Source organism: Mustela erminea, chromosome 1 (genome assembly GCF_009829155.1).
Source record: "Mustela erminea isolate mMusErm1 chromosome 1, mMusErm1.Pri, whole genome shotgun sequence".
Classification (NCBI taxonomy): Eukaryota; Metazoa; Chordata; class Mammalia; order Carnivora; family Mustelidae; genus Mustela; species Mustela erminea.
In genome coordinates, this window is record NC_045614.1 from 180,993,138 (window position 1) to 181,015,348 (window position 22,211).

Below are 22,211 nucleotides of genomic sequence, written 5' to 3' on the forward strand. Positions count from 1 at the left end.
AGCATTTCTATTACCCTGTAACCATGTTCCTAAGATGAATTTGCTATTTTAAGTACTCAGAGTGGTTTTTATTTACTAGTTGGAATGTGACAGGAATACTTTTGCCTATAAGGGATGGTCCCAGGAAACATTTTCAAGAAAAGTTTGTGGCATAGAGTTCTCATGTGAGAGCATGAGTGTAGGAATAACTCCCAGGCAGGCAAAAAGAGGGATTTTAGTAATCCAGTGGCATCACAACCACCTGAAGTATCAGGAGTCTAAGCAATTAAGTCTCCTGAACTTGGCTGCTGTAGCAGTGACAATGGTTGCAAGTATTGTAGAGGTTAGAAAAGTATTTTAGACTATACTGGAGGGCTGCCAAAGGAACGAAAGGAAAGGAAAAGGAAAGAAAAAAAAAGAAAGAAAAAGGGAGGAAGGAAGGAAGGAAAAAAAAAAGAAAAAGACAACTCAAAGTTTTGAGCTGTTATATCAAAACACAAGTAGAGGGGCGCCTGGGTGGCTCAGTGAGTTAAAAACTCTGCCTTCTGCTCAGGTCATGATCTCAGGGTCCTGGGATCGAGCCCCACATTGGGCTCTCTGCTCAGCCTCTTTCTCTGCCTGCCTCTCTGCCTACGTGTGATCTCTCTGTGTCAATTAAAGAAATAAAAATCTTTAAAGAAAACACAAGTAGAAAACCAGAAAACTTCATGACTACTTTAAATGAATGTTTTTATTCAATATAGACACAAAGGGAAGCATGGTTGATGATCAGGACTAAAATCTTATGGTACAGTTTGGATAATTATGAAGCAAAATGGTCAGACAACTTTGACAAAAATGTTCCATTAACCATAGGGGATTTAGTGAGGAAGGAATAATTCCTTTAGATGTCAGAAGAAACATTTAGGTGTTCTCAGATGAAGCTGGAAATTTTGGTCTCCCATGATTAAATAAATTCCATAACTGAATTCCTAAATTCATTTGTTACTTGAAACAACTCCCTCCTTCTTTCTGAGGATACTAGCCTTCTTGCATGATATACCTGTATCACACCTCATTGCCTCTAGATAATATTCCAATAAGACCCAGGGGAGAATCACTAGTTATCTTGGGAGAAGAGAGTCTACACATCACAAGGATTGAAAGAATCTGTCCATGTTTACCATTTGGAAACTGAGAAGCATGCACATGAGCGGATCCTGGGCATGTTAAACCAAGAAGATGGAACAAAAAAGTTTGGTTGGCTTGATCTGTTGGATCCCAGATTGAATATACTAATTTGACTGGTGGGAAATGGCTCTAATAATTTGCTTGGTTGACTGACTAAGGCATGGATGCCACAAGGGGCTAGGTTTAATGACGTCAAGATGCCAGAACTACTCTGCAAGTATTTAAAGGAAGGAATCCAACGGAATTACAAATTTGATAATGTTAGAATAAAATTATTACATGCAACTTAATTTCTCTCCTTCTGACAATGTTGCCTAAAAGTTACAGAAAACACTTTTATCCCTGGGGCATTGAGAAATGTGTTATGAGAGAAATAGCAGAATCCTTGAAAATTTGGTGCTGGCTGTCATCTGTAGATTGGGGATGATGGTGGGAGTTGCCACCCTTGAAGTAGTCTCCATGATTTTAATGGGAATTGTAGGATCCCAGAGCTGCAGAGGCCAGGTGGCGGTACTTAACCTCCAGAGATAAGGACAGCTCAGTTACCATAACTGGCTGTAGGGATGGACTGCCATTCAGAGAGTTTTAACCGCTAGGGATCTGGGGCATGGCTAAGAAATTAGAGTCCCAGCAACAAAATAAATAATCATAAAATACAACTTGATCTATGTTACGGGAAATTTGTGGAGCAGAAATCTCATGTGAGTCACTGCCTCAAGTCATGACCTCTTACCCAATTCTTCCACCCCAGCTAGTCTATAAACCTGATCCCCCAGTTGAAGGAAACACCAGGACCCTCTTGAGAATGGCCTTGGAACACTGTCACGTGAACTGATTTTAAATGTCTCTCTAAGCATCCCCTGATATGGTATATAGCTATTTTATCTGCCACTCTGCATTAGAGAAAGGAAAAAAAATCCCAGATACTGACCCTGAGTTCACCCTAATCCCTGTGGACCTGAAAGGTCACTATGGTTCATTGAAACTTACGGAAATTGGCTGGTGAATGGTTTTGGCCCCAGTCTGTCTCAAAGTGGGCCTATAGAATCCATGGGTCCATCCTTTGGTTTTTGTCCCAGGTCCTGATCACATAGTTGGGTAAAGTAGATGAAGAAAATGACAGAATCCCCTCTAGTGGTCATTATGACAAGAAGGGCCGCATGTTAGTCCCTGGAATTGTCCATCCATACCTAAAGAGTAAACCAGAAGCAAAACTCTGGAGGAACTATGTCTATCAGCTTCCTCTACACAGAATTAGATAGAGGAATAGCAATTTCCAGGATCTCCACATTTAAATCATCCACAAAAAGCAGGAGGGGCCTTGGAGCACTGCTATAGACTGTCATAAACTCAATCAGGTGATGGCTCCAATTATAACTACTCTCCCAGGTGTGTATCCTCAGTACAAGAAAGTCTTTGGAACTCAGTACACAATTATTATTATTATTTTTTTAAAGATTTTATTTATTTGACACAGAGAGAGATCATAAGCGGGCAGAGAGGCAGGCAGAGAGAGAGGAGGAAGCAGGCTCCCTGCTGAGCAGAGAGCCCAATGCGGGGCTTGATCCCAGGACCTGAGATGATGACCTGAGCCGAAGGCAGAGGCTTTAACCCACTGAGTCACCCAGGCGCCCCTCAGTACACAATTATTGATCTGGCTGGCAAAGAGCCTATATCCTTTTTCTCTCCATAATAATCTGCAAGGATTAAGAGAATTTCACCCATCAGCGACATCAGAATACTGAATCTATAAATATATAAGGTATAGAGACTGCTCTATCTTAGGGCTTTTTAATTTTCCTGGCTTCTGTATATGATAAAGTCCTCAAGTCCTTGACCAGGATGTTCCTCAGCACATTCCTCTAGTCCATGACAGTGATGCCGATTGAGTCTGGTAAGGAAGAAGCAGCAAGAATAACTTAAAAACCTAGGAAGTTCTCTGTGCAAAGGGAGCAGGAAATAAATGAAAATCCCATCTTCTGCCTTGTCAGCCACATTTCTAAAAGCATAGGGGAAAATTCTAAGCTGAACGGCAGGTTGCTATAACTTGCACAGTACATCTCTCAGAAGAAAAAATGACTTTGGGGGAGCAAAACTTGTTTTCATAAATACAGATACACAAGTGGATTTACCGTAGTTGTGCACCTTGCTTCTTCCTCCAGCACCAGCATCCGTACAATGACAGAGCCTCACCGTCAAGACATCCCACAGCTCACAGCTTCTGAGAAACCCATTTCACAGCCAGAGAAGAGGGTGATCCGCATCCATCAAAATGCACTTAATTCAGGCACCGACTGTTCTGGTAGGGTAGTGGAACAGCTAACGCTTCCATCTGGGGGTCATCTGGGCAATGTGCTCCAAGGTTGGTTTTGCTGGCTTACAAAGTTTGCTGAACCTGCTTTGAAACTGGAACTAATGCGCTGTGTGACCTTTTCCACTATCCCAAGACCCTAGTGTGGGGACTGAGGGAAGTAGGAGTAATTCTCTCACCGGTACATTTATAAACCTAATAAGAGACAAATCTAGATGGACCTCAGGCTCCTTTTCTCTTCGTTTTTGGTACCTTAGCAGAGAGCTGGTTCAGTCGGGGTAAGAACCCACAGAGAAACAAGAAAGGCTTTAATTTATGTCTGCATTCTGGGCACGCAAGCCCTTCTCAGGGCACTCCGTATGCAGCCCTGAGTCATTTTAATGCTTCCTCTGTAACATCATACTTGGGCCCAGAGATAACTTGATATATTTCTCCTTTCTTAGCCTAGCTAGGATTTTTTCTATCTCTTTTTAGGCTCACCTATGAATGTGCAATGCAGTGTGGCCTTGGGGCTCACTGGCTGTCTTGGCATGATCTCACTTGCTCTTCTAGCCTTTTATCCTGGCAGGTCTCCTTTGGGAGAACAGTAATCAGGGTGCATCCAGGCCATCTCGACCCAAGATGTGGAGTTCAGGGGACTATATATGCTTCTCACACACATATATGCACACACACACATACAAATGCTTCTCTAATAAACTCTCTATATACACTATAGGCACATGCGCTCCTCATAGTGTATATTTGTGCCTCCTTTGCAACAAACAATCCACTTGGCAAGTTTTTGCTTTACTGTCCTGCAGGTTTGAGGGCTGCTTTGCTATGATCTCTAATGAAGGAATAGTTTTACCAGAGGATACAACAGTTGTTTTATTAAAGTGGGAGTGGGCACGAACACCTGGCTATTTTGGGCTCCTCATGGTTCTGAACTAATGGGTATGGAGGACGGTTATAAAACCAAGGGGGAAAATAGATTGCTAGTAATTTGTGGTAAGAAGAAATATGTGTGGAATTCAGGGGATTCTTAGAATAGATCTTATTACTTCCATATTTCAAAATAAGATCAGGGAAGATAACGTAAAACCTATAAAGGCAAGTCCCAGAAACTCAGATCCTTCAGAAATGTAGGTTTGATTAACCTTGTAGGTGATAAACCTGACCATCTGTGAGAGGCTGAGGGCACGAGTAGCATAGTTATACGGGTTAGATAAAATAGCCCTCAAGCACCAAAGACACAGTACCTTTAGCACTTATTATTTGGGGAGTTTGTGGAGTTACAACTACTCCTGCTCTTTTTTTGGTCCCTGAGGTCAGTTCCCAGGAGAGAAAAATGATTCAGACATAAGTTCATCTCACAGGAGCTCAGGATCTGTAAAATAGGAAAACCTATTTAATTTTCTGCTTCCTTATCTGTCAGACTTGAGAGGGTCAAGGTGGTCACTTTGGCTCAGTCCTTGAAGCAGCTGCGTTTTTTTGTAACCATGTTAGTGCTTTTATTGCTACCATCCTGCATGAATTGGCCCTGCACGGAAAGCTTATTTCTTCTCCTGATTTTCAGGATACCAAATAAATGTAGATCTGACTCCATTTTATAATTTTGATTCAGCACATGTCATTTTTCCTTATTACAACTTTTTTGTTTTTGTTTTTGTTTTTTTTTTTAAATTAGGATTTGTCCTCCTCATTTAGGCAAAACCTTTCTTGTCTCTCTGGACCAGATTCCCTGACCAACGCTTGTCCCATAAGCAGGACTTGAGCATAAAAGAAATTCTCATTTTATTCCCTCGAATAATTTCACACCACATTTAAAGCAAATAGACATCTTGAATCCAGGTAAGATAGAGTTCTTCAGTATATAAGTACGCAGTTTAAAGTAGACATTTTTATTTTTGCATATGTCTTATCTTACTATCTCATTTTTTTTTTCATTGTTATTTTTTAAGGACAGAGACATTAATTGCATTTTAAGATGTCTGTGCATTAAACACTTTGCCTTCATGACTTACTGGCTATGCATGCTTAATACATCTCTCCTAGTTAATAAGGAATTTATGGCCCACATTTTGGAGACACTAAGATGTTATGCACATGCAAACTATTATTTTTTTCTGCAGGAAGCATCTTCAAATTATCCCCAGTTAATGAAGACACCCTGTCTAGAGCTAACCACCTACATTGCTAGCTTTGGATTTCTGAATTTAAAATATGACTTCTTGCTAGTTTTCTTCCTTACAGTCACAGATATTTTATACGTGGAAACTCTTTATAGGCCTTTTTTTTTTTTTTAAAGATTTTATTCATTTATTTGAGAGAGAGAGAGAACAAGCAGAAGGAGCGGCAGAGGAAGAGGGCCAAGCAAACTCCCCACCTCGTGGGGAGCCTGATGTGGGCTGGGCTTGATCGCAAGACCTTGAGATCATGACCCAGGTCAAAGTCAGATGTTTAACTGACTGAGCCACCAAGGTGCCCCACAGATCTCTGAAAATGATTTTTGTACTGTTATCTCAAAGGATTTTTTTTTTACATGTCTTCGTTTAACTTAGCTTTGCATGCACAGAGTTTGAATTGTATTTATGTGGGAAATTTTATAAAAGAAACATTTCACCTTTTTAAATTGAACATTTCTTGACTGCAAATGACCTTTCCAGTGTCATTATTAACATAGCTAATTTTATTTTAAAACAACAAGCTCTGACCAGCTGCATTATCACAAAGCAAGGTTACATTACTTGAAATGCTTTAAAAAAATTAATCTAGAATGACTTGTTGGAAATACAGATAAGCTTTACAATTTCTAGAAAGTATAAGGGATTCATGTAATTCTGGATTTTTTCCTCTTAGGTCTAATGTACTTTAAACTTTTAAAGAAATCTACTTTTTGGAGTTTAAAATGGTTTATACATTTGATGAGAGCATACAAGGCTCCCATGGTTGGAGAGTTATGAAACATTATAAAGATTTTGCCAATGATCCAGCATTCTAATATGCCCCAGTCATAGTTCTTGATATCACTAGTATTAGAGTTATAGAAATTATCCTACTGGTACTAGAATATCTCCTCTAAGTTTGATCAGGAATGACTGATACTATTGTTTCAAATTCTAGAACCATTTCAGTATCTCAACATGCTAATAATTAAAGGATACTGTTCTTCAGCTTCTGACACAATCTCAACTCTACAATGACAGTCGAGTGACACCAGAAGGGGTATTTCAACTTTTGAAACTAAATTTATGAATTTTTACAGATAAAGGAGTTTATCTTAAATATTAAAACATGCTTGTAATTAAAAATGCCAAACCCATTTAATGTATGTTAGTTCCCTAAAATTACTTGAACCTTCTGTAAAGAGTTTCAGAATAAGTTTTATTTGAAGTAAAGAGTATACAGATTCCTTGAACATCAAACTTTATACAAACGTATAAATTAACAAAATGTTAAAAAGTAAAAACTCTTTTCAATCTGAGTCATCTCATTGTTTCGTCTTCTCAGCACATATTATGTAGATAATTCATTATATTTTACTTAATGTAATGTTTGTTTGGAGTCTCCAGTTATTTGGGAATGTCTCTGATTATTCTTATTGAAGGGTAAGCATGGTACATCACTGTTTTAAACAGGATAGGAACGGTAGGCTGAAAGTATAATTATAGGACCTCAAAGGCTTAATGTAAGAAAAATTTACTCTACACTCAGTGTAGAAATTGACAGGGACCTCTATCCACTCTAGAACCCAGAATAAGGAAGGTTTTGCATACTGAAGTTCCAACACTTGGAAACTTGAGTCTTTTCTGTTTCTGTTTTTTATTTTTATTTTATTTTATTTTTTTTGTAGTGGATTCATTTTGGAAGTTAAACATGTTCTTCCTTCTGTTCATATTTAGTTGACTCAAACTATTCCCATGGTCCTATCCAGCTAAATGAACATGGGAAAAGCTGGGCAGGAAATACTTGGTGAACATTTTCTCCACTGTGGCCACCAACGGTAACAAATATGTATTGAGTACCTATAAATATGTAAATCACTGAGCAAAATCCTGAGCACAGAACAATATATCAATCCCCAAATATCCTCTGGAAACCTATAAGCCAACCATGGAATTATTTCTTCAATAATATAGTCATCCAACTGAAATGATACAACTTCTCCAAAGGATTCCAAAAATCAAGTATTCATTTACATTTGGAAGAAAAAGAATAACCAGTAAAAATAATGAAATATTGTAGAGTATTTTTCCTATGGATAGGAACATAGTTATATATTACTATTATATGCATTTATATGTACAATTATTATAATATGCAATTTTAAATTAATTACAGTTTAAAAATAATGACAGAGAACTTAAATGCCTTACTCAAGAGATACAGCCAATAAATAAGGATACAAGGTATAATTCATCTGAGTCTAGACCACAAATTACCCTGCCTTAAGGGCACAACTTAGTAGTTCTCTACCTGCAAAAGAATATTCCAACTGCCGAAATCCAAGGCAAGTCAAATGGTCAGGCACAATGATAGATTTCTCTTGATGTCTGTGTTACTTTTGTTTTTCTGTTGAACCACTGAGATGAATCTTCCTTTGAGCAGCTCATTTTTGTGATACTTTATTAAATTTTTACATTGATGGTGTATAATTTTTCAGGGTTCACAGGGAAACAGAAGCAATGGGTGTGTGTGTGTGTGTGTGTGTGTGTGTGTGTGTGTATGAATTTTATTTACTTATTTATCCACTTATTTGCTTGTTCATTCATTCATTTGTTCATTCATTGGGCAAATTCCAAATTGGCAGGGTAGGTTTGTAGGTAGGAACCCTACCTGAGGGAGAGGTTGATGTTACAGTTACAATTCTAACTGTATGCTACAGTTAGAATTGGAAGACAGACTGTGGTCAGAGTTCCCTCTTCCTTTGGGGATTGTCAGTTTTTGTTTCCTGTTTTTTTTTTTTTTTTTTCTCTTCAGATGTATTTGAGTCAGAATAGGAAAGTCATGCTGAATTACAGTTACCAAACTTCAGGTGCTTAATGCAAGAGACATTTGTTTCAACTGGTTGCTAAGATCCGCTAACATTAGGGAGGATAATTTGTTTTACTCAGTCTACTGATTTGAATGTTAATCTCATCTGAAAAATACCTTCACAGCAAAATATAGACTTGTGTTTGACCAAATATCTGGGTTCTGCAGCCTAACAAAGTTGACATATAAAATTCACCATCATAGTTCAGAAAGCTACTGGTAAAATCCTTAGAAAATTATTTAAAGAAATATTTTTTCTCACATATTAATATAATCCTTATTTTTATCATCAGGTTTATAGAATGAATGCATGACACCCAAATGTCTTTCTAGACTTATTTTACATTTAAATATGCTTAAAAAGCACACAATTGGGATATGTGGGTGACACAGTCAGTTGAGCAACTGACTCCTGGTTTTGGCTCAGGTCATGATCTCAGGGTCCTGAGATTGAGCTCCGTGTTGAATTCGGCTCAGCACAGTCTTCTTGACATTCTCTCTCCCTCTCCCCCTTCTGCTTGTGCTCTCTCTTTAGCTCTCTCCCTCTAAAAGAAATAAATACATCTTTTTAAAAATATAAAATACACAAAAGCACACAATTAAACCCAAGTCTATAGGATTTTTACTGAAAATGAGTAGGTGACATTGTTGATTTCATCCTTCCTCTTCCCAAAGAGAAGATCTTCTCCAAGTAAATATAGCTCAATGACTTAATAAGTATTCACACTGCACCTGTTGAAAGCCAGTAAGAAGCCCTATTGTCTCCTGTATCTACTGTGTCATTCATTTTCTATTGTATACATCCTTACAGTCTTAATTATATTTTCACATACTTTGGCCTTGATTCCCCAATATTATTTCCCTAGAGAATAATATGCTTCTTTACATAAGGGATTGTGTCTCTTATTGGTAAGCTCCATAGTACTGTACACAAAGCAAGTGATTTAAAATATTGCTTTGATATGTTGTAAGTGAAATCTCTCCTATTTCAGAGATTTTTATTTAGAGAGGAATGAAATCATTACAAAAACTTGACTTTTTCAAGAAGAATGGCTTAAGTACATCTTTGGAAAAATTCAGTGTGAGAAGTATTGAATCAAGCCTCAGGAGGTCTGGCATCTCCTTCTGGCTCAGTGACCAACTAAAGGACTGACTCCAGGCAGGTCAACCTTTCTTGTACCTAAGACCCCCACCTGGCAAAAGAAAGACTTGGACCAGAAAGCATTAAGGCCCTAAAGATTCTAAGGTTCTATAATTCTTTGAAATACTCTAGGATTTTATTGACATCTTTATTTCTCCTAAAATTATCTTGGTTACATTATTCATACTAAGATAATCCCCTTAAAGTATGATGAACATTGAAATAACACCTTGAAATTGTTTTTTGCAATTCTCAGAAGAAAAATTTTGTAGAAAGAATTATATAATTAATAAAGGAAATCCAGATGGCCCATGATAAACAGAAACATTCTGGTGTTGTATCATCCTGTTGTAGTTGAAAGATATTTTGAAAAAGAAAAATAAAAGCAATGAATAATTTTGAAAGGATTAACTTTCTTCAGCATGATGGCTGACATTTCTGATTATTTTCTATGTCGTTATGATTGACAGTTTGAATAAATCTAAAAGAAATATTAGTAATCCAGCCCCAAATAGTGTAAAAAATCTCCATGTCCAGAATGAGTGTCAAACTCCCAACATAATCCACAATTACAAGACTCCTGCAAATCACAGTCCCGTTATTTTTTTAAATGGGAAATATACAAGCATAGTAATTGCTTCTTGGTAAGATACTTTTTTTTTTTTTTTTTTAGGGGTCAAATTTAAAACATCTGCAGACAGATGGAAGGGAAACTAGAGTCAGGGCTGTTACCAAAATCTCCTGCAGCTGTCAGGGTGTATTTGAGGCCATCATAAGGGTTCATTAGCAACAGGCGGTACTACATCCTGGGAGAAAGAAACAGGACCTGGCGGGAGAGGGATGTCCTTCTCCTGGCTAATTGTTTTGGCTAATGTGAGTGAGGGATGATTAGATTCATCCTTGCAGAATACTGTTCCCCTGGGCCTGGACTGAAGCTTCTACTTGAAATTTTTAGTATACTTTCTGGTCATCAGACCACATGGTAACTTCCAGTCATTCTAGGGAGAACCAACTCAAGCCTCAGGCACTGATTCCTCACACCTCCCACACCCACATTCTTCCTGTTATGATCATCACCCAATTTCTCTTGCTTATTTTAACCTTTGAAGAGAAGGAGAAAAAGAACAAGGAGTTCAGCACACCATAGGACTTGACCGTATTGTGAAATACAAAAAAAAACTAGCCTGTACAGTAGAAGCAGGGGCCTTCTGGAGATATTGGACCCATTTCATACTGGATACACCATCTGGGCCCTTCTTAGTTTCCATATTCTTCAGGTGATAACCATTCTAACCATTGTTTTTTTTTTAAATTTTCTATTTCTTTGTCTCATGAAAACAAATTCAAGATGCTCTTGCTTGGTGTCATAACTTGACAAAATCAAAAACACTAGGTTGCCATCAAAAAGGAAGGGAAAGGGGAAAAGACATGCAAAAGAAATATTTGCTCACAGCAAAAAGAATATTCACCTAACAGCTATAATGCATATTTTGTTTTAATTGATGCTTGGGGGTTCTTTTCCTCTTCTCTTATGTACTCTGTAGTTTTTACTAAATAGAAAGATGATTTCATATTGAAATTCTCCACAGTAGCCAAACAGTTCTACTATTGTTTCTCAGGCATGTCACATGACTTTCATAATGTGTGCTCACTACATCCCTTCTGTCAAGAGTACTCTGATATACTTATTTCCCTTGTCTCAATATTACTCATCTTTTAAGATCCTTCCCAGCCATTTTATACTTTGTATGTCACACGTATTACCTGCGACATTTATTAGCCACATAGTAAATCCTGTTTGGGACCATTATCTTTCTGTGCTTGTACAATTTCCCCAAACAGACTCTAAACCCTTAGTGGCCAAGGTCTGTGATACATTTCTTTGTGTTTGCCATATCCTTAAAATATCTTACACAGAGTAGGAATTCATGGGATGATGATAATGGTAATAACCTGAGGTCCCATTGGAATAGAAAGTGGTTTAAACAAATACTTGTGGAGATAATTGCATCATGTAATATTTTTAAGATGTCATAACAAAAATATGTTCAAAGACAAATATTTCTGTGGGCTGAAGTTTCACCATTTATCATGACTCAGTAGTATTCAAATTTGCCTTTCATTTAAGGACAAGCCCCCTTCCAATAAGAGGGTGGAGTGCAATGCAGTTCTCATAGTGAGAGGGACAAAGTAGTTTAACCCTTACAACCTTGAGAATTAAAGAAGGAATGTTACTGGAAATGCGGGCAGAAAGAAAATAGAAGTCCAAACATGAAATGAAGAGCCTGCAAGTAGAAAATATGTGGTTGGCCTCAAATCAGTTCTTGGGCCATTGGGTCCAGATCCATTTCTGTACTAAGGAAGCTATAGCAGAAGGAGATAAGTAGGCTCTTTTCCATGGGGTCAGTTGTGTTGGGAGTAAGTTGTCAATGTTGTTGGCTATCCAAGAACATCATGGATATACTTCAAGCATCAGTCGACCTCATGACTACTAAAACAAAAAGAAGACTATTGATGGAAATGCCGATTGGTTTGCCCTTCCTTTATTCCTGGAAGCAAGATAGACAAGAAACCGCAGGTAACAATACTTTACATTCTTTCCATGCCTAGTTATCTTGGCACTTTTTTGATAGCTTTGCATATATTGACCCTCTTAATTCTAACAGTAACCTTAAGAAGTATGTGCTGTCACTATCTTGACTGTTCCAAAGGAAAAACGGAGGCATAGGTGGTTAAGCAACATGTTCAAGCTTACATATAGCTAGTGAGTGGAAGAAATGGAATTCAAACACATATAGTCTGCTTGCAAGGGGAAGGTCCACACTAAACCATGTCATTAGGTATTTCAGGTTGTTGTGTGGCAAGTTTTGGGCAAGGATGGGTCACATTCTAAGTTCATAGTTGGTAAAATGGAGTTCTTGCTTAGCAATATGTGAAGTCCTTGGCCATCAGCATGCTGAATACCGGCAATCATGCTTATTCAGGAACAATCCAGAGGGTCACAGTGTCCTCCATATCCTTAGCTTTAGCTATGCTTCGATGTTGTCACGAGGTCTTGTTCTGTCATGGTTCCCTCTTCAAAGCTGGAGTTGCTACATGTTGTCAGTAAAGATGACCTGGAGTTTGTCTTCAGTTCATGTCACCTGGTTGGCTCTTATAGAGTAGATAGAACACTGAGTACAGGTCAAGTCATATCCCCAGTTGAACAAATTCCATATCTACAATGTTAATAAACACCACACTAATGTTTATTTGATGATAAAAATACTCATGATATTCATGCAACATACTTCAGTATTTTGTTGAATGTTTAACACAGAACATGAATTATTACATAATTCAAACCAATTTATCTGGACTAAAATTTATTTCCTTAAATACTCTTCAGCACTTCAAAACACTAAAAGCCTTAGTATTAACCACTGTAGCTCCTGTCTAAGCCAGTGCTTGACATTTATTTCCTCATTTAGCGCCTAGATCAAAGGGGTCTCTATTCCTTCATGCACTGCCTTACGTTTATTTTTCCTACCATCCTTTTGTGAAGAGGTCAGTTTAACTTTCATCTCAAATATAATTACTTTCTTTCAAATATTAAAGATTTCTGTCTACTCCTACTAGGATGCCTCTCTGCAACTTTTCCCCTTTCTTTTGCTTCTCCTCCTCCTCCTTCTCTTCCTCTTTCCCGTTCCCCCTCCTGCTCCCCCTCCCCCTCCTCTTCCCCCTCCCCCTCCCCCTCCTCCTCCTCCTCCTCCTCCTCCTCCTCCTTCTTCTTCTTCTTCCCATCACTGCTGTTCATCTGCCTTTCCAGTTGCCCCTATTTCTTTTATGATGATTTTCTTTAGGTTTTCCTATTTCATCCATCCACTGTGAAACTAAATTTCAGGTTTATAGAGCTTGCACTTCAAGCTGTTACACAGGCCACATGTATTTATTTCACTTCCTGAGAATTCAGTCAAATGAAAATACAGAAGTAGAGATAACAAAGAGGGTATGGTAGAGAAATGGTGGCTCCCAAAGATGTCTCTGTCTTCATTGCCAGAAGTTGTGCATAGATTACATGGCTAAGGAGCATCTACAGATGTGATTAAGTTAAGGATCTTAAGATAGGTAGAGTACCCTGAATTATCCAATTGAACCCAATGTAATCACAAGGGTCTCTATAAGAGAAAGGTAGGGAGGGAAGAGTCAGAGAATGTGATGAGGGAAGCATAATTCTGGATGAATCAAAGGCGGGCCATGGAACCATGGCTGACAGGCAGGAAGGCTGGCAGACTCTAGAAGCTGGTAAAAACAAGGCAGTGATGCTCTTTTAGAACATCCAGAACTAAGCAGCTGGGCTGACTCCTTGATTTCAGGACCTCTGATCTCCAGAACTGTAAGATAATGACTACTGTTTTAAGCTATCAAGGTTGTGGCGATTTGTTACAGTAGGAGTGAGAAATTAATAATGAGAGGATGAAATAATCAGGGGAAAATAGAATGGGTTTTCTGAAAAGAAAAACAAAACAAAACAAAACAAATCAGTGTTTCTGAGATTGAATGAATCTTCCTAAGTACAAAACAACATTCAGTGATGGGGTGGGGAGGGGAACGCAGCTAGATACATCACAAAACTTAGAACAAGAGAAGATTTTTAAACTCTGTTGCAGAAGGATTCAAAACGAAACTGAAAGCTAAACTAAATGGCTACCTACAAAGGATCAATTTTAAGAGGGGCATCATAGCTCTCATAAGCATCATTGGACACTAGGTGATAGAATATGCCTTCAAATGTTTAGGATAAATGATTTCAAAAATTGATATCTATCCTCAGGCAAAATATTAAGGTGAGAAGCAAAGGCATTCTGGCAAAGTAAAAATTCAGTTTTCTTCCTTAAATTTGTAACATGAACTCTGGCAATATGAAGCATGGATCTGAAAAAAAGAAAAACAGGAAATCCAAGAACACATGTGCAAGATTCAGAGAACTAAAGAATATAAATTTCTGAATAAATGCCAAGTGGCAATGTAGAAACTAAGCATTTCAACTTAAAAAAAGGAATCAGTGAGTTTTGAGAACTTGTTCAAGAAGAAAATGAACACCTTTGGGCCAATGATACAAGGAGGAAACTGGATGGTTTGGAGATATGGTAAATGCCTACTAACTCATAACATCTTATTAAAAAGTACATTGTGCCTTCACAATTCTATCAGTCTTCACTATTTCTTTGCTATTTGACATTTTCTCTCTGATGCATTTGAAGAACTCATAAAAAATTCTGGTTTGGTCACAACAGGAAGCATCAATAAATTGAAAAAAATTATTTTTTATATATTAAAAAAAAAAAAAAAAGGTGGACATGGGTTTGAATCCGGGCTCTAATTTTTAGTGACTATTGAATCTGATACTGTCCTTACTGGGTTTAGTTTTTATCCTCTCTAAGCTGGACAAAGACTTCCAATTTATATATAGGTGAAAGAATTTAAATGAGGTAACCTATAAAAGCCTCCATCATCATGTAAGCATTTATTATGCTTTTTGCCTTCTTATTTACCCTTGGAAGCATAAATTTGAGCTCTTTTACTATCCACTCTCCTTAATAAGATCTCGAGGTCTCACAGTTTACAAGTTTCTACTCCCTCCATTTAGGGTTAAAATTCTCTTGGAAGTCTCTTCAGAAGTTGCTCTTTTGGGACACCTGGCTAGCTCAGTCAGTGGAATGGGCAACTTTTGACCATGACAGTTGTGAGTTCAAACCCTGTGTTAGGTGTGGAGATTACTTAAAAATAAAATCTTAGGAAAAGAGTGTTTTGTTTGTTTGATTGTTTAAGGAGCCCTCCTATAGCCGAAGTCTAAATTTCAAAAGGAAGCATGGATGAGAGGATTTTTTGCTTTCAAGTAACAGTATTTCTTTCCCTTATGGCAGTTAAGTAAATACTTGTTTAGGGAATGGGGAAGAGAATTTTAAATTCTTTCACAGGCTTGTTCTTTCTTACACCTATTCCTACTACTTATTGCCCGGGGAGTTTAAAAGAACATGCCTGATAGCATAGTTGCAAAATCTGTAGCAGTCCAAATGATCCAACCATTTTTATGAACTTTTGGTTTTCAGTTCAGACTTCTGGAAATTTCAACATTATTTGCAGTTCTTGGAAATATTTTTTCAGAACAAAACAAAGGAACTGAATTCCTACCAACCAATGATTCTTCAGCCTGCTCTTGTTTAGCTGTTGGGAGGCTTTGTAGTCTTGCATTATCTGACCCCTGAGCAATACACTTTTTTTTTTTTTTTTTTGTACTTACTCCATCTTAAGTGCCCAATATAGATTTTTGCAAAATGTTTCCTCCATAGGAGGTGTATCTAATGTGATGCCTCGAGTCCTCACAATATCAAAGAGATTTTTGTGATCATAGTTCTATCAGATTTTATTAGTGTATGTATTTCAAATAGACATTTATTTCCAAACAAACCCTGGGATATATATATATTTTTTATACTCTCAGCACTTTGATCTGGTGCTCTGTCTGTGAGAGCTTATGAATAGGCAATGAGGTCAGCATCAACTCTACTGCCATTTTCTGGTGGTCCTGCCCCAAAGTTGCTTCTTCTTTACATTGCTAGATGACCAGGAATATGCAACAAGGGAGAAGAAGTGTCCTCTCTTGCTTCCTTTGCTAGTTCCCAGCCCGAGAGCCCCCTTGAATGCAATAATAATCAAATTATTTTTTAATTTTGAAGAGCCTGAAGAAGGCTTTGCTGCAGGGATTTTTTTTTTTTCTTTCATCCTAAAGCATGCATGCACATATATACAGATTCTTCTCTCCTGAGGCAGATAGCACGCTGGAAGAGAGAGTGGATGGACTTCGTTTCCAGTTCGGAGAATGAATAAAGGAAATCAGGGGTGAGGGACCAGAGACCCACAGCTGAAACAACTGCGGGAAGCAGTGCTGGGGTAGGACAACATGAACTGCAACTGACAGATTTCTGGAGGCTTTGTGTGGTGGGAAAGTCCAAGGAGAGTTCAAAACTCTAGGAGTATTTGGTGGGAGATGGGCCCTCAAGAGATTGTGAGATTTACCTCCAGGAGCTTGACCAGATTCCCACAGTAACTATTTAGAAAAATCCCCTCGGGCTTCCTACAGCGGGAGAGGGGGAAAAGGAGGCTTTCGAAATAAACCAGAACACTCTGTTTTTCTTAACAAGTCCTCAGGGCGAATGCATTAACCAGGTTCTAAACGTTGGGGTATTGTCAAAGCCTAACTGACCTGGGGAAGGGGAATACCCAGTTCCAGCCCCTCTAGTCTTTCATGTGGGAGAAGGGCAGTACTTAACTCCAGCCCAGCCTAGTTGCCCTGTTCCACCTAGCTGGGGAGGAAAGCCCGAGAAACTCTTATGAAGTTCACAGCCCAGAGGCATTCCCTCACTACAAGATTAAGATCCACTCCTAGGAATGTAGAGTTCCCCTTCCCTCCCCTACACTTCACCACCACATTACTGAAGGCTTGCTTGCAGCACTTCCTTTTCCTTGTACCTCTTGTCCAGCTCTCAAGAAAAATCACAACCCTACCAAAGGCAGAAAACCCAATGTGAAGAGGGAGAGTAAGCATGAAGACCAGACATAGCAGAACGTTGAAATGGTCAGACCAGAAATGTAAAACAACTGTGATTAATATGCTAAGAGCTCTAATCGGTAAGGTAGACAGCAGCAAGACTAGATGGGCAGTGTAAGCAAAGAAATGGAAATCCTAAAAAAGAACCAAAAAGAAATGCTAGAGAACAAAAACACTGGAATAGGAATAAAAAAAAGCCTTTAACGAACTTAGCAGCAGGCTGGAAACAGCTGAGGAAAGAATCTCTGACCTAAAGGATTTATCAATAGTATTCTCAAAAATAGATAAGAGAGTAAAAACTGAGAAAAACACACAAAATATTGAAGGACCATGGGAAAATAAATAACTGAAAAAGATGTACATGTCCTGGGAGTATCAGAAAGAGGAAAAAGAGTAAAGAACAGAAGAAATATTTGAAACAATAATGACTGAGAATTCCCCAAATTAATGTGAGATGTCCAACACCAAACTACAGATTTAGGAAGCTCAGAAAGCACAAAGCAAGATAAATACCAAAAAAAAAAAATATATATATATATATATAGAGAGAGAGAGAGAGAGAGAGAGAGAGAAAAGAAAAGAAAAAGAAAAAAAAAAAGAAAAGACAATTATACCTTGGCATATCATTTCCTAATGGGACTTTTTCTTTATCTTTGATTTTCTAAAATGGGTGGGGGAGTGGGGAACAAAGTAGGGAAAGGAGATTTGCAGATTGAGGGGTGGGAAATACCTTTAACTGTAGAGAAACAGGAATTACATCACATTTCTTCCCAGAAACCAGGCAAACAAGAAGAGAAGTGTTGAGAGGGGGTGGAAAACAAACCAAAGTAGAATTCTGAGCCCTATGAAAATATCCTTCAAAAGTGACTAAGAAATATTGACTTTCTCAACTGACCAAAAATTGAGGAAATTTGTTGCTAATAGACTTTCTTCACAAAAAATGTAAAACCAAAATTGAGAAAAGGAAAATCTTCATGTCAGAAACTCAGACCTATGTAGAGAAGAACATTGAGGAGGGAATAAATGAAGCTAAAAGCTTTCATTTTTCTTATTCTTTTTTGTTCTACAGATAGCAGGGTTTTTTTTTTCCTCAAATTAATAGCAACAATTTTCAGTTACATATGTTTATATGTGTGTCATACACATATTATGCATGTTTATATGTAAGTGAAATGAATGACATTAATGATACAAGGAATGAGAAGAAGGAATTAGGGTTATTTTATGTTAAGGTACGCTCCTCATAAAGTGATAGCGTTACTTTAAAAAAGACTTGAATTACTTGTAAATGTACATTGTAAACGTTAGGGCAGCCACTAAAAAAATGTTTAAAAATATGGATATGCTAAGAAAATGGAATAATATAAAATGTTCAATTAAAACTACAAAAGGCAGGGATGCCTGGGTGGCTCAGTTGGTTAAGCGGCTGCCTTCGGCTCAGGTCATGATCCCAGCATCCTGGGATCGAGTCCCAGATAGGGCTCCTTGCTCGGCAGGGAGCCTGCTTCTCCCTCTGCCTCTAGCCTGCCACTCTGTCTGCCTGTGTTTGCGCTCTCTCTCTCTCTCTAACAAATAAATAAAATCTTTAAAAAAAAAAACTACAAAAGGCAGAAAGAGTAAAAGACAAAGTAAGAACAAAGAACAATGACAACAAATAGAAAGTAGGTCCAACTAATCTCCTACCTCACTTGCTAGGAAATTGGATTTTTCAAAACAAAAGACTGAAGGTGTCAGGATGGCACAGTGACCACTCATAGGTCACTCAAATGTGCCAGACTCAAAGTGGTCAAAATAGAAGAAGGACATGTCCTTCGTATACCTTCTTCATGGTGGCTCTTAATTTTGTCTTATTGGCTTGGCCTCCTCTGACCTCCCTCTATTTATTGCATATGCCTTAGCACCTCTCTCTCTCTCTCTCTCTCTTTTTTTTCCCTGTCAATCTTGTCTACATCATAGTTGGGCTTCCTACATTCTTCTGAAATCAAAGTTTGAGATTCTGAACTTTGGCGGTGACTCGCCTTCCAGAGCACAGCTTCCACCGCCCCCCACCCCGCCCCAGTTAATTAAGCTTACCCTCACTTTTAGCTGGCTAAGGCATACATTTCTTGTCCATGCATCTTCCTGGCTTCGACACAACTTATCGGGCTAGAGCAAGGATGCTCATAGACCAGGTGTCTTCCCGTTGGTGTCCCTGCTATAGAACTATGGAAGGACCAAGAATGTCAGCCATGTTTCTCTCTTACCAGACTCTTCCATCTTCTTTACTGGAGTGGGCTACTTATGTTAGCAAAATTTATAGACATAGTGGTTCCACTCGATCTCAACTGAGGAGTGAGTCACAGTCCTTGAGTTTGGTACTCTTTCAATTATCTAATAGACTTTCCTTATCCTCAGGTCAAACCCAGGGAGGAAATACTGAGACACAAGTCAATTTCCCTCTCTCTCTCTCCCTCCAGTCTCTGACAACCTTCAGGATCAGAGCAAAGTGTTATTTCACTTACCATGGTCCTTACTGTACTAACTTCAAGGAAAACATGGTTGCTTTCTATAATTATTGCAAAATACCTAGTTTAGCCTTATATATTTTAATGAGAACTCAAGAAATCAAACCAATCCTATTTTTCTCTGCAGTGACAAAATTTATGATCACAGTCTTATGAAATATTACCAATAGAGTAACTATTATCATCCTCTTTCTCTTAACATTTCTTTGGAAGCACACTCCTGTTCTCCTCCCCCAGTGATGCCTACAGCCTTAGATCTCAGGTCAATCAGGATGATGGTTATATATGCAGAAAAGCTCAATAAAGAATCATATATCAATACTTTTCAAATCATTACCTGCATTGCCATTCTCGTCTATCTTCTCTTCTGAATTCAGAGGCTAATTTCAACTACCCTTTTATTTGTTTATTTATTTAAAAGATTTATTTATTTATTTGACAGGCAGAGATCACAAGTAGGCAGAGAGAGAGAGAGGAGGAAGCAGGGTCCCTGCCAAGCAGAGAGTTGGAAGCAGGCCAGATCCCAGGACCCAGGGATCATGACCTGAGCCAAAGGCAGAGGCTTTAACCCACTGAGTCAATTATGTCCCCTCAACTACCCTTTTTAAAAACTTCTACTGGGAAATCCAATAATTGATGGAAAATCTTTATGTAAACTTTAATTATTTATGTCCTCCTCTACCCCTCAAACTCCCTTGTAAATCTCCTTTAATGATATCATTTCTTACTTGATGCCCCATTTCAGAAACCACAGTTACTCTTGACTTTATCATTTTCTCCATCTTACCCTCCCCTCTAGTTAAGACATATTTCAGGTGCATTGGCTCCTGTGTAGTCTTTGCAAACTTTTTAGGAAAGTGATCTCTCTAAATATAAGCTTCCTTTTTTATTTTTTTTTTTGTAGAAACAAGATATGGTTATATGGTTCACAGATTTGGGGAGAATAGAGATAATGAATAGATGTAAATTTCTCGGTAAACAGTTGTAATTACTCTTGTTTCTCCCCTCTTAAGCCTCCATAAGCTTCTCCTTTCCTATTGGGTCCTTCTGTATTATGTTCCAGCTTTTAATAAAATATTCAAGTTTCTTCATCTCCTGCCACCATCTTTAACATCTGGAGCACTCCGTGCCAGAGCCACTCTGAATTTTTTTTTTTACTCAGGTCATGCCTTGCAATTTCATAAGTAGGTGTGCTCTCCATTGTTTGTCTCAATGTTTCAAATGTATTTCTGCTGTGTTCACTTTGCAGCTCTGCCATTTACTCACCCAGTGACCTTGAGAAGATGTCCTTATCTCTCTGGGCCTCTGTTTCCTAAATTCAGGGTTAGAGATAAAAATGAAACTGAATTCTTGGGATCGTTCCGATGATTAAACAAAATAATACACATTGATATTATAAATTGTCTGGCCTATTGTAAGGACCTAGTGAATGTTAGCCACTGATTAAAGATTGTACTATTATTATTATTATTTTAAAGATTGTATTTGTTTATTTGACAGAGATCACAAGTAGGCAGAGAGAGAGGAGGAAGCAGGCTCCCCACTGAGCAGAGAGCTTAATGTGGGACTCGATCCCAGGACCCTGAGATCATGACCTGAACCAAAGGCAGAGGCTTAACCCACTGAGCCACCCAGGTGTCTCTAAAGATTGTACTATTAATCACCATTATTACTGTCATCATCATCATCATCAACAGCAGCAGCAGCAACTTCCCAGAGAGCTCTGACCTAATTTTCAAGAGCTGGTTAAAATGTACTCTCCTCTGTAGAGACTGCTCCAAGAAAATCTATTCATTCCATTCATTGTCCCATTGTCATGTGCGATCTTGTGTTCATCTCCTCCAAGCTTCTCAGCATCTTGAAAGCAAAGACTGTGATAATCATCTTTATATTTTCAGTACCTGGTCAATGACTGCCAGTAGGTACTCAATAAACAGTTGCTGAAGGAAGAAAAACAAAAACAAAATTTACTGTGCTTTAGTGTGTGACACAGTCTTCTAAGATCTCTTATGTATTAAGTCTGTCAAGTTTCCAACAGCCCTGTAACTGGCCACTCCTATGGTCACCCCCACTGCACAGGTGAGAAACTGGTAGATGGAGAAGTTGGGTAACTTGGTCACAGCCAGGATTAGAACCTGGGGTGTTTGCCTCCTGATTTTAGGTTTAACCTTAATGCTGCATTGTTTTTCCTGAGCCAAAAGGATGACAAAGCAACCGAGGATGGGATTAGATCCACTCTATGGGACTGTCTATTTAACATTCTATAATCCTAGGACTGCTTTTACAGTCTTTGCGTCTAATATATGCAGAATATATTATTTCTTTGGAAATTTTAGAAAAGGTTCTAACTGTTCATATTTATTCACTGGGCATATCTAGTCTGATAAAATGATTATGTTTCATATCAATTAATCACAGCATGCCTACTCATACTCTTTACCTACTTAGATTTTATTCAACTTCATTTTCTTGAGATAAGTGGTTCAGTTTTAAATAGAA